We start from the raw sequence: 14,342 nt of genomic DNA on the forward strand, positions 1-14,342 counted from the left end.
CAATGCATAGAAGTTCTACTGGAGACCTTTTTCTAGCAAGGTGAATATGTATATAAATGAAGTCCGATATTTTATGGTAGAAATCTTTGTGCTCTTTGTGTGATACTTAAGAACCTTGCCAACCCCAAGATTGCTAAAATTTATGCTTATATTTTCTCCTAGAATTCTACAGATTAAGCTCCTAAAATTGCTTTATGACACAACATAATTTTTGTCTATGGTGTGAGATTAAGGGTAGAGTTTTACACATATATTTTATTGTTTCAATACCATTTGTTGAAAGATTATCCTTTTCCCATCAAATGGTCTTGGGACCTTGGTGGAAAATCAATTTATATGTATAAGTCTATTTCTGCCCTCCCTAATCTGTCCCATTGATCTCTTCACCTATCTGTATACCAGCTGCGTGGTTTTGGCCATCATGGCTTTATATTAAGTCTTGAAATCAGATGGTTTAAGTCCTCTAACTTTGTTCTTCCTTTTCAAAACTGGGTGTTATTCAATCAGCATTTCTTAAGCTTGGCTCTGTTGGCATTTTGTACAGGACCATTTGTGGGAGTCATCCTAGACGGTTTAGCAGCTTCTCCAGCCACTAGATGTCAGTAGCATCCTTCCCCACCTTGACGATCAACATGTCTGCAGATGTCAGCATCACAGCAGCGTAAGATGTCACTTGCTTTTGTCTCTCCCCCACCTCAATAACAAAAATTTGGCATCCATCCAGAAATTGTCTCTATGAGATCTGTGGGATCTAGCACCATATGCCAAGGGGCCCAGGAGGAGTCTCATCCCCCTGAACACTGGGTAATAGGCACACAGATCTTGGTCCTGACTGTGGACCCTGCAGTGACCTGTGAACCAGCTCCAGCCCTTCTCTGCCTCAGACCAGGTAGCCTCAAAAAGACATTGATAAGAGAGCCTTCATGGAAGTCTGAGTTTCCAGAGAAGTTCCAGCACACCCTTGGAGGAAAAAAAGTTTGAATGCATTGGAGTGTGGATAAGAGAAATAGCTTGACTTTGCCCACTTCACTCCTTTCCCAAAACAGCATGGCACAGGGCCAAGAGAGAGCTTCTGGGCCTGTGATCCCCCGTGGAGGAAAATGTGCTAAAGGGTACTCTCCCGCCTCATCAAGGAGGCTGACTGTGAACTACATGACTAGGGGTGGGGAGAGGCTGGGAGAGCAGCAGAGAGGGCTCTCAGAGATCGTTACAGGGACACGGATTGTACCCACTGCATCACAGAGCCCTTCAAGAGGCGCGCTCATGAGCTGCTGCAAACGTCTCACTCGGGGATCCTCCAGTGCTCTGCGAGCCTTGCCCACTCACCCTCTGCAGAGCACGCTGAAGTTTACAGAAAAATAGAGCACAGAGTTCTTAAAAACACATAGTTTTTGTTTTATGTTATTTATAGCATGTAGTTTCTACTATAATTAACATCTTGCATTAGTGTGGCATGTTTCTTACAGCTGGTGAACAAATATTCATACGTGATCCATAATGAGTCCACTAGCCTACCGCCATCTCGGTGACCTGCAGTCTCTTTCAACGCAGCAGTCTGGGGAGACTGGAGGGTTGACTTTGCTTGTTTCCTGTTTCACAGAGCCACTGTCCTCTGTTGCCTGTTGTTCAGTGATTTGTAAACAATTATGTGATTTGTCTTCTTTTTGTTTTTTTTTTCTTGATGGAAGGGAAGTTTGTTCCCTATTATTCTATCATAGCTGGAAGCTAAGGTCCTATTTATGAACTTACCTTTGAAACAGTGAAAACAGGCTTATTTTGAGTTAGTGTTTTAAAGTTGACCACTAGATGGCAATGTTACACAGCGGAGACAGCATTTCTAGGTTAGGAGATATATAAAATGATATATTTGGTATTAATTTGGATAACCCAGTCTGATTTGCTTTACTTTATTCCTGTATCTGTCATGATGGGATTTTTTAGCTTCTCTGTAAAATTTATAAAAACATTTTGCCTAAAATAATACGTGCTGTATATAGATTTAGTGATTCTCCTCAGTAGGACTCAACAGTAGGAATTACACAGTGGGTAGGGTTATTTTCAACCTTTCTTTAGACATATTTATATGTGTTTATGAGGCATTGGTTAGTGTTCATTCACGTCTGAAATATATAAGGCCCTCACAGAGAAGAACGATGAGATGCACCTCCTGCCTCAGAGGGCTCCTGTCTTTGGTGAGGGGCACAGGTGTGGACTCCAGATGACAGCATCAGGCAACGTGCTTTGTGACTGTCAGGGTGGGTTTGGGGGGCATCACAGCAGATGACTACCCACTGGGATTCAAAAGATGTATAGGAAATTTCCACTTGAGAAAGGGGCAAATAACTGTCCATCCTCAAAGTAGAAGGAGAAGAAGTAGTCAAAATATCATGACGAGATCAGGGAGTACTGAGTGAGTCCATGAGCAGAGTGGCAGGAAATAAGAATTTTAAAAAAGGGAGTTGGGGCCACTTTGTGAAGCACCAAATTTGCTGCAGTAAGAATATGGACTATAGCTTTTAGCTAGTGGAGATTAAATGACAGTTTTCAATTAAGTGATTGATATGATTAAAATGGTGTTTTAGACTAGTCTCCAAACTCTTTTGTACAGCCTTGTAATAAAATATTGGTTTAATAAATATCCAATGTATTTATATCTAGTTATTTATGAATTTGGGCTTCCCTGGTGGCTCAGAGGGTAAAGCGTCTGCCCACTATGCGAGAGACCCGGGTTAGATCCCTGGGTCGGGAAGATCCCCTGGAGAAGGACATGGCAACCCCACTCCAGTACTCCTGCCTGGAAAATCCCATGGACGGAGGAGCCTGGTGGGAATTTTACCTATACAGTACATCCTATCCAATGTACAATGTAGTACAATGTAGGTTACAAAATATAGACAGAACTGTGACACTTGAGCTAATGATGAAGTAGAATTGACAACTTAGAATCTTTTGCAGACTATATGTCAGGCCTGATTAGATCACTGTTTTATGTCATAATGAGGCTAATTTAAATGGAATCGAAGGCATTTTAGTCTTGGCGTTCTCTTGTTCACTTCAGAAAATGTGAATATCTTGGTGAAATTCCACTGTTTCTTTGAGCGTGGCACACTGCACGTATAGCATGACCATTTTACATATGAACTGAGCAAGACTCCTCTCCCAAGCAAATATCAGAGGTCTGCGTTCTTTCTTACTTTTAGTATAAAGTGACTGCTAATGGAGATAGCTATTCTATTTGTTCCCTGTCATTTGGTGCCACTTGGGAGTCATGTGCCCTTTCATAGGCTTTCCAGGTTAGGTGGCTCAAACTGCAGTGTGAAAAAAGACAACAGCCTGCAGGACCCCAGCCCTCACCAAACATGATTTTGTCTGTTGATAAAGAATTTAGACTCGGGACTTCTGTGGTAGCCCAGTGGTTGAGAATCTGCCCACCAATGAATGGGACACTCCTTTGACCCCTGGTCTGGGATTCCACATGCCTCAGGGCAGCTGTCTGCGCGCTGTAACTGCTGAAGCCCTTGTGCCCTAGACCCTGTGCTCTGCAACAGGAGAGGCCGCTACACTGAGAAGCCCGTGCACCACGACCGGAGAGAAGCTCCCCTTCACCTCAGCCAGAGAAAGCTGTGCGCAGCAGTGAAGACCCAGTGCAGCCAAAAATAAATAAATAAAATCCTGGGAATAATTAAAAAAAAAAAAAAGAATTAGACTCAATTAAGACTGAGACGAAAAGTTATAGTCCAGTTAAAAAAATATGTATTTCATTTTGGCCCTTGTAAATTAACAAAGCACAGACATTAAAAAGAGCAATCATGTTCTAAAAAGTTCCGGTATTACAAGTGAAGATGGATTAGAATTATTTCGAAAAGAAAACTTTGTAGCTGATTCTCAAGCCAACACCTGAGAAAGGATGGGGCACTTTAACTCTGAGGACATAGTGAGAAGTTGGCGGTCTGCAACCAAGAAGAGGGCCTTCACCTGAACCCAGTCATCAGGGCACCTTGATCTTAGACTTTTGGATTCTAGAACTGTGAGAAAGAAATTTCTGTTAAGTCGTAAGTAACTCAACCTGCCAGAGAAGGCAATGGCACCCTACTCCAGTACTCTTGCCTGGAAAATCCCATGGACGGAGGAGCCTGGTGGGCTGCAGTCCACGGGGTTGCGAAGAGTCAGACACTACTGAGCGACTGACTTCACTTTCACTTTTCACTTTCATGCATTGGAGAAGGAAATGGCAACCCACTGCAGTGTTCTTGCCTGGAGAATCCCAGGGATGGAGGAGACGTCTGGTGGGCTGACCTCCTGGTGGACTGACGTCTATGGGGTCGCACAGGGTCAGACATGACTGAAGTGACTTAGCAGCAACTCAGTCTGCAGTATTATTGTTACAGCAGTTCAGATGGACTAGGACAAAGAACAAATATGAACTGAAGTATTTGACCTATATTATCTGACACTGCATTGCAGAAGATGCCTGAGGAGGCTTGAGTTGGCACCATCTCTCCATGTCTTTGCCCATCTGCTAGTCCTTGAGATGAATGTGACTTCTTCAACCAAGAGTTTCCCAAGTGTAGTAGGGAGAATCACACCTCCTGCTTCACCTTTACAGATACCTTTCTTGTATGAATTTATAAACTACTGTTTATAAGCGATTGTGTCAACAAATTCAGAGGTTCATCTCAATATCATATGAAGTATTAAAACGGGTGTCTTTTAAAGTAATGATGGTTGATAATTTATACCTTGATCATTTGCAGATACTTTTCCCTGCCCAAATTGCATTTTGACTTGTTAATTTGTTGATTGGAAAGTTGCATCCCCCTTCTTACTTCTCAGTGGGATGGTATGTCAACGATTCAGTGGGATTCTTCAGGATTCACAGTTCTTGAATTGTCTTCCAGATAAAATTGAAAGTGTGGTTTTTCTCAGTGTAAAATATCAGAATGGTGGCTAGTCTTACAGTGGACACCTTCTGAAAGCTGAAATAGGACAGAGCTACATGTGTACCAAGTCTAATGGGAGACTTTTTGAAGCAGATCCCAGTGTAAAACTGGTGTGAGTTGGATGTTCTTATTGGTGCACTGATTCCTGACCTGGCCTTCAAACATCTTCTGTTGGGATATTTCACGTTGCCACAGTGTTCTCTGTATTGGAGCTCCACCGGTCTTTGCCGGGGCAGGATGGCATGGTGAGCTGACTACTCTCTCGTCACTTCAGCACACCTTTGTGAATTGTTCTGTCCTGTCGCTTTCTGTCTCAGGAACTGTATTTTCCTACAGCACTTATTAGTATTTGAAGTGATCTTATTCACTTAGGCTATGTGTATTTTCTCTCTCCTCTCACTAAAGTGTAAAACTGCATGAGGTCAGGGGCTGTGTTTTCCTTCTTTATCATCCTGTCACCAATGTGAAGACAGGCCATGGCACAAATTGAGCGACCAATACAAAATCATTGATTACGTGAGTGAACGAATGAGGGTAATATTACCTGATTTCATGTCCATTGTCGTCATCATCAATATCAGAAAGCATTTATTTAAAGACTATCTATGGTTAATAATACATTTTTGTGCATATACATGAAAATGTTAAGAGGGTCCATCTTCTATTAAATGTTCTAACCCCTCCCAATCCAACAACAAACAAATAAACAAGAAACTCACAAAAGAATACAAAGAAAATTTTGGATATGTTTAGAGCATTGGTGTAACAGGTATAACTGTATGTCCAAACTTATCAAGATGTATACATTACATGTGAGTGATTTTTTGTATATCCCTTATTTCTCAATAAAGATTAAGAAGAGAGGCATTTATTAAGCAGGACCACAGTATTGCACAACCTCAGTGGGCTCTGTGTGTGTCAAAGATCAGGCCTTGTGCAAAAGAGACTGAAACCAAGAAAGATCTGACTAAATATAAACTTGTTATGCTAAAGTTGCTCATGGATAATGATATCTGAAATCATCTCATAATGAATATCTCTGGATAGCTCAGTAAATAAACCCCTGTAGGGAAAGACCCTCATGGATCCACGTGAAACGGAGTACAAATCTTGCTCTGTGATAAACAGCATTTAAGGCAAAGAGTCTTGAATCTTTCAATTCTCTAAGATTCATAATCACAGCAAGGAACTTTTTTTTTTCATAGAAAGAAGAATATACATAAAGTAAATTTTTTTTAATCAAATTGGGATTAAGTGCTATCTAACACTGATTTGGAGAGATAGTTATATTTAATTGACTGATTTGGGTAGGATAAAATGGTAATAATTGTTGAACATGGAATTTAAATTTCATGACTTGAATTTCTTATGACTTCTTTCCACGTGAGGATTACCTTTGCAAATATAACATAAGAGAAAGCTTTTCAGGAAGCTTTTACTTGCATTTTCTCTCTAGTGTGTTGATGTTGAATTCACGCGTTGGTGACTTAGGAGGGCACAATGAGAAGATGAATGTGCCTCCACCTCAGAAGTGTCTCCAGCTACTGACTTTGTTCTTTCCCTCAGGCTGAATGAGGTGAATATAGAATATCTTGCAGTTGAATAATTTGGATTGCTTTTAGGCAAGAATGTTGTGATGTTATAAAAATTGTGATCTAAAAGGAAGCTTAACCTTCAGTTCATTCTTTTGATGTATTTTGCCCGAAGCATGGTGCTAGGACCTGTTATCTCAAATAGGCAATATAAAAATATCTTTCTAATTCACTGCTACAGTTGAAAGATCCTCACGGATTGAAATTACTGTGATCCATCAAGAATTACTGTGTTGTGGAAATAAAATAAAATCACATGTCAGGCAAGGAATAATGGTAACAATGGACCAGCTTATTATGAAGCTTAAAATGAAAATGCCTTATTGGCAACATTGTTGGACTTTGAGAAGATTGAGAATATGTGTCAAACCCAGAGAAGCCACAGTGCTGGTGTCCTGTTCATTCTTGGTGGTGTAGCTTGTTTGTCCCATGTTTAAGGCCAGCCTTTTGAAATCAGCAGCAATATTTGGTTTAGTTGTGTCTTGCTTCATTGTTGTTGTTGTTGATATGTAATTAGCATACTATAAAATTAATCATTTTAAAGTGTACATTTCAGGTGTTTTGAGTACATTGATAAGATTGTGCAACTATCATGACTAATTCCAGAATATTTCCTTAATCTGGAAAAGATGAAACTACTAATGTACTTTCTGTCTCTATGGATTTGCTTACTCTGGACATTTCATGTAAAATGATATGTAATGTGTGCTCTTTTGTGTCTGACTACTTTCAGTTAGCAAAAACGTCTTAAGATTCAGCGGCAAGTATCAGTACTTCACTCCCTTTGACTGAATCATATTTCACTGTATAGCTACTTATACCACATCTTATTTATCCTTTCGTAAGTTGATGACCATTTGTTTTCATTTCTTGGTTGTTATAAATAATGCTGCTATGAACATTTGTTTTCATTTCTCTTGAGTATATACACCTAGGCGTGAAATTGCTATCATACAGTAATTTCATGTAACTTTTTTGAGGAATAGCCAAACTTTCCCACAACAGCTGTGCAATTTTTCACTTCCATCAGCAATACATAAAGACCCAATTTCCCCACATCCTTGTCAATATTTGTTATTTCCAATTTTAAAAAGTTATAACCATTTCAGTGGGTGAGAGGTGGTATCTCATCATAGTTTTGATTTTTTATTTCTCTATTGAATGATGAGCATTCATGTGCTTATTTGCCCTATCTATCTACCTATCCATCCTACCTATGTATCTATCTATCTATGTTGTTATTGTTCAGTTGCTAAGTGAAAGGAAGTAAAAGCCTCTCAGTCGTGTCTGAGTCTTTGTGACCCCATGGACTATACTGTCCATGGAATTCTCCAGGCCAGAATACTGGAGTGGGTACCTGTTCCCTTTTGCAAGGGCCCTTCCCAACCTAGGGATCAAACCCAGGTCTCCCGCATTGCAGGCAGATTCTTTACCAGCTGAGCCAGCAGCGAAGTTGTGTCCAACTCTCTGTGACCCCATGGACTGCAGCATGCCAGGCTCCTCTATCCTCCACTATTTCTCAGAGTTTGCTTAGACTCATGTCCATTGAGTCAGTGAAGCCATCCAGCCATCTCATCCTCTGTCGCCCCCTTCTCCTCTTGCCCTCCATCTTTCCCTGCATGAGGGTCTTTTCCAGTGAGTTGACTCTTCACATCAGGTAGCCCAAGTATTGGAGCTTCAACTTCAGCATCAGTCCTTCTCCAATTCAATATCAGTCCTTGAATATTCACGGTTGACTTCCTTTAGGATTGACTGATTTGATATCCTTGCTGTTCAAGGGACTCTCAAGAGTTGTCTCCAACACCACAGATCAAAAGCATTAATTCTTGGGTGCTCAGTCTTCTTTATGGTCCAACTCTCACATCTGTACATGACTACTAGAAAAACTATAGCTTTGGCCTTTGTTAGCAGAGACTTTTTAATACACTGTCTATGTTTGTCTTAGCTTTTCTTCCAAGGAGCAAGCGTCTTAATTTCATGCCCGCAGTCATTGTCTGCAGTGATTTAGGAGCCTGAGAAAATAAAATCTTTCACTTCTTCCACTTTTCACCCTTCTGTTTGCCATGAAGTGATGGGACTGGAAGCCATGATTTAGTTTTTTTAACGTTGGGTTTCAAGTCAGCTTTTTCACTCACCTCTTTCAGCCTCATCAAGAGGCTCTTTAGTTCCTCTTCACTTTCTGCCATTGGAGTATCTATCTATAGAAATGTCTATTTGAACATTTTCCCATTTTTAAAATTTGGGTCATTTGTTTTTTCATTATGAATGGTAAGAGTTCTTTCTGTATTCTGGGTGCTATATCCTTATTAGATATCTGATTTGCAGATATTTTCTCCCATTCTGTGGATTGTATTTCATGATGCTTTGCTCCATCTGTCTATAGGAAAGCAGACTGTTGGTTTCCAAGGCTACTGTCGAGATGGATAGTGTGGATGGTACTAGGGTAAGTTGAAACACCACAGAACTTGCTGCTTTCATGACTAAATGCAGCCATTTTTCTTGAATAAATGCTCCTTGGGTTATTACAAGTCTTTGGTTAATAACTTTAGGTCTGAAAAAGTTGATTTTGACAAATTTTGCCAGCTTTTCTTCTGTTACTTTTATGAACTAGTACATTTTCAGAGGTTATCATGTTGACATTTTTACTGACCTTACCTCAATTACATGACTTACATTACAGTGGGATGACTGCTTTGCCTTTGTTTTTTTCATACACACTTGTCCAGTAATGTGGATGCCATGGAAAGTTTGACTCAAACTTCTTGTAAGGCCACCACCATGGAGCTTCTTCTTGGGTGTCATCTCCTTCTACTTTTATGATTCAGAAATTTTGGGAGCCATTGAGAGCCTTAGAGATTGGCTAGCAGATTTATCCTTTTGTTTCATACATGAGAAAACAAAACACGTGAGCACCCCTTGTAAAGTGAAATGAATTGCCTGACTTCTTCTAAATTGGTAGTTGAGTCTAGAGGAGAATTGAAGTCTTCAGACTGCAGGTAAGAGCTCTTACAGAAATACTCAGTAGAATCCTGAGTCTTATCACCCAGCCTTCTCTACATGATTTCCCATTTGTTTGGGTGTTTGGCTCAGTCCCTTGGAGACTTTGAAAATGATGAGATGCCATAAGGCTCACCCATGCACAGCCCTACAGGTTTTCTCATGGACTTGATTTTTATGTCATAATTATTTGGGGATTATAAAAATATCTAGTCACCAGGAAGCAGCCAGCAGTTTGAGCTATGTGAAACCTATGTTATAACTACATTTCTAACTTTCCCTGTTCACTACTGCATCAAATAGCCTCAAGAATGGCTTCTGTATAGTAGTCAAAGGGAAAGCAATGGTTTCAAAATAAAAGTTTTGGGCTGAAATGTAGATATATGAATGCAAATTGAAAGCACTTTTTATTAAGGTCCTTAAATCCTTAATGCTGATTGGTGATTATATTGGTTTGCTAGGTCAGTCACACAAAGTACCATAGACTGGATGGCTTAAGTGGCAGAAATTTATTTTCTAACAATTCTGGAGGCTGAAATTCTGAGATCAAAGTGTCTGCAGGATTGGTTTCTTCCAAGACTTATCTCCTTGGCTTGTATATGACTATCTTCTCCCTGCATCTTCACCTTGTTTTCCCTCTGTAACTTCCTGTTATTAAAAGGACACCCATCATATTGGATTAGGGACCACTGCAATGACCTCATTTTAATTTAATTACCTCTTTAAAGACCCTATTTCCAAATAGAGTCACGTTCTGAGATTCTGGGGATTAGGACTATGAATATGAAATCTATGAATCATTTTGACTGAATTGAATAAGATTCTATTGAATCTAGCAAAAAAATAATATTTTCAAACTGAATAAAAGGGAAAATTTAAACAAAGGAATTAAAAAAAGTGCAACAAATAGAAAAATGGTAGATTTTAATATACCTATCCACATGTGACTTCAAATGTGAATGGTTTACATATAACAATTAAATTACAGGGATTATCAAAGTGTATTAAAAAACAGGACTCAGATCTATCTATTGTCTGTAAGTAAACCCCTAAAATATAAAGATGCAGGTAAATGAACAGTAAAAGGATATAGAAAGTTATGCCATCTTCTGCACTACGCTGTACTCAGTCACTCCGTTGTGTCTGACTCTTTGTGACCCCATGGAATGTAGTGCACCAGGCTCCTCTCATCAATGGGATTTTCCTGGCAAGAATATTGGAGTGGGTTGCCATTCCCTTCTCCAGGGATATACCATCTTAACATCAATCAAAACAAAACTGGAGTAACTATGTTAATTTTAAGCAAACCAGACTTCAGGACAAGGAAAATAATAGCAAGCGAAGCAACAGACAAAGGATTAATCTCAAAAATATACAAGCAACTCCTGAAGCTCAATTCCAGAAAATAAATGATCCAATCAAAAAATGGGCCAAAGAACTAAACAGACATTTCTCCAAAGAAGACGTACAGATGGCTAACAAACACATGAAAAGATGCTCAACATCACTCATTATCAGAGAAATGCAAATCAAAACCACAATGAGGTACCATTACACGCCAGTCAGGATGGCTGCTATCCAAAAGTCTACAAGCAATAAATGCTGGAGAGGGTGTGGAGAAAAGGGAACCCTCTTACACTGTTGGTGGGAATGCAAACTAGTACAGCCACTATGGAAAACAGTGTGGAGATTTCTTAAAAAACTGGAAATAGAACTGCCATATGACCCAGCAATACCACTTCTGGGCATACACACTGAGGAATCCAGATCTGAAAGAGACACGTGCACCCCAATGTTCATCGCAGCACTGTTTATAATAGCCAGGACATGGAAGCAACCTAGATGCCCATCAGCAGACGAATGGATAAGGAAGCTGTGGTACATATACACCATGGAATATTACTCAGCCGTTAAAAAGAATTCATTTGAATCAGTTCTAATGAGATGGATGAAACTGGAGCCCATTATACAGAGTGAAGTAAGCCAGAAAGATAAAGAACATTACAGCATACTAACACATATATATGGAATTTAGAAAGATGGTAACGATGGCCCTATATGCAGGGCAGAAGAAGAGACGCAGAAGTACAGAACAGACTTTTGAACTCTGTGGGAGAAGGTGAGGGTGGGATGTTTTGAAAGAACAGCATGTATATTATCTATGGTGAAACAGACCACCAGCCCAGGTGGGATGCATGAGTCAAGTGCTCGGGCCTGGTGGGCTGGGAAGACCCAGAGGAATCGGGTGGAGAGGGAGGTGGGATGGGGGACCGGGATGGGGAATACGTGTAACTCTATGGCTGATTCATATCAAGGTATGACAAAACCCACTGAAAAAAAAATAAAATAAAATAAAAAATAAAATAAAATAAAATAAAATATAACACACACACACACACACACAAAAACAAACCAAAACTGGAGTAACTATGTTAATTTTAAGCAAACCAGATTTCAGGACAAGGAAAATTATCAGGAATTAAAAGGAGGTATTACATAATTAAAACAGAGTTGATTCTCCAAGAGGTCATTAATGATCCTTAATATGCCTATTCCTAGCAACAGAGCATCAGAATACATGAAATAAAAAATGGATAAAACTGATCACTACTGATCTCATGGACAATAAAATGATAATAAAGGAATATTATGTATAAGTCTATTCCCACAAATTTGATAACAGGTAAAATGGACCAGTTGGGCATCAAAACTCAAACAAAAAGAAATAATCTGAATAGAGCTATATCTATTAAGGATTTTGAATCACTGATAATAAAAATCCAAAAATGAAAGCAGTGGTTCTAAATGATTTCACTGGTGAATTTTGCCAAACATTTAAAGAATAAATGACACCAATTCTCTGCAACCTCTTCCCAGAAATAGAAGCAGAGGGAACACTTTCTAACATATCCAATGTAGCTCACATTACACCAACCCTCCAGACCAGATAATGACATTATAAAGAAAAACCAGAGACCAATATCTCTTCTGAACACACAGGTAAAATTCCTTAACAAAATATTAGCAAAGTGAATCCAATAATGAATAAAAAATTGCTCATCATGACCAAGTAGAATTTGTCCTAAATATACATGGTTAAAATAAAAAAAAAAAAAAACCCACAATACAAAAGCTGGTGAGAATGCAGAACAACAGAAACTCATTAGTTGCTGTGAGAATGCAAAATGTTACAATCACTTTGGAAGATAATTTGGCAATTTCTTACAAAGCTAAACATTATCTTACCATGTAATCCAGCAATCAAACTCTTTGCCTTGCTGGTGCAAATGCAAAATGGTACAATCACTTTGAAAGACAATTTGGCAGTTTCTTACAAAGCTAAACATTATCTTACCATATAATCCAGCAATCAAACTCCTTGGCATTTACCCAAATGAGTTGAAAACTCTGCAAACACACACGAAAAACCTACACAGAAATGTTTATGGCAGTTTTATTCATAATTGCCCAAACTGGAAGCAATCAAGATGTTCATCAGTAGGAAATGAGTAAACTTTGGCACATCCATACAATGGAATATTATTCAGTGACAAAAAGAAATGAACTATCAAAACCAAAAATGGAAGACTCTTAAGTGCATATTGCTAGGTGAAAGAAAGCAGTCTGAAAAGGGTACATGTTTTATTATCCATTATATGTCATTCTGGAAAACTACAGAGACACAGAGAACTGAACTATAGAGACAGTAAAAAGATCAGTGGTTCCAGGGGTCGGGTGGAGAGGAGGAAGGGTAAAGCACAGGGATTTTTAAGGCAGTAAAACTATATGATATTTCTCCCGGCAACCTTGATTCCAGCCTGTGCTTCCTCCAGCCCAGCGTTTCTCATGATGTACTCTGCATGTAACTTAAATAAGTGGGGTGACAATATACAGCCTTGACGGACTCCTTTTCCTATTTGGAACTAGTCTGTTCTTCCATGTCCAGTTCTAACTGTTGCTCCCTGACTTGCATACAGGTTTCTCAAGAGGCAGGTCAGGTGGTCTGGTATTCCCATCTCTTTCAGAATTTTCCACAGTTTATTGTGATCCACACAGTCAAAAGCTTTGGCGTAGTCAATAAAGCAGAAATAGATGTTTTCTGGAACTCTCTTGCTTTTTTGATGATCCAGTGGATATGCAGATGACACCACCCTTATGGCAGAAAGTGAAGAGGAACTAAATAGCCTCTTGATGAAGGTGAAAGAGGAAAGTAAAAAAGTTGGCTTAAAGCTCAACATTCAGAAAACTAAGATCATGGCATCTGGTCCCATCACTTCATGGCAAATAGATGGGGAAACAGTGGAAACAGTGGCTGACTTTATTTTAGGGGGCTCCAAAATCACTGCAGATGGTGATTACAGCCATGAAATTAAAAGACACTTACTCCTTGGAAGGAAATTTATGACCAATCTAGACAGCATATTATAAAGCAGAGACATTACTTTGCCAACAAATGTCCGTCTAGTCAAGGCTATGGTTTTTCCAGTGGTCATGTATGGATGTGAGTGTTGGACTGAGGAAAGCTGAGTGCCGAAGAATTGCTGCTTTTGAACTGTGGTGTTGGAGAAGACTCTTGAGAGTCCCTTGGACTGCAAGGAGATCCTAGGAGATCTCCTAAAGGAGATTGGTCCTAGGTGTTCATTGGAAGGACTGATGCTGAAGCTGAAACTCCAGTACTTTGGCCACCTCATGCGAAGAACTGACTCATTGGAAAAGACCCTGATGCTGGGAGGGATTGGGGGCAGGAGGAGAAGGGGATGACAGAGGATGAGATGGTTGGATGGCATCACCGACTCAATGGGCATGAGTTTGA

This window comes from Muntiacus reevesi, chromosome 2 (assembly GCF_963930625.1).
Source record: "Muntiacus reevesi chromosome 2, mMunRee1.1, whole genome shotgun sequence".
NCBI classification, from domain to species: Eukaryota; Metazoa; Chordata; class Mammalia; order Artiodactyla; family Cervidae; genus Muntiacus; species Muntiacus reevesi.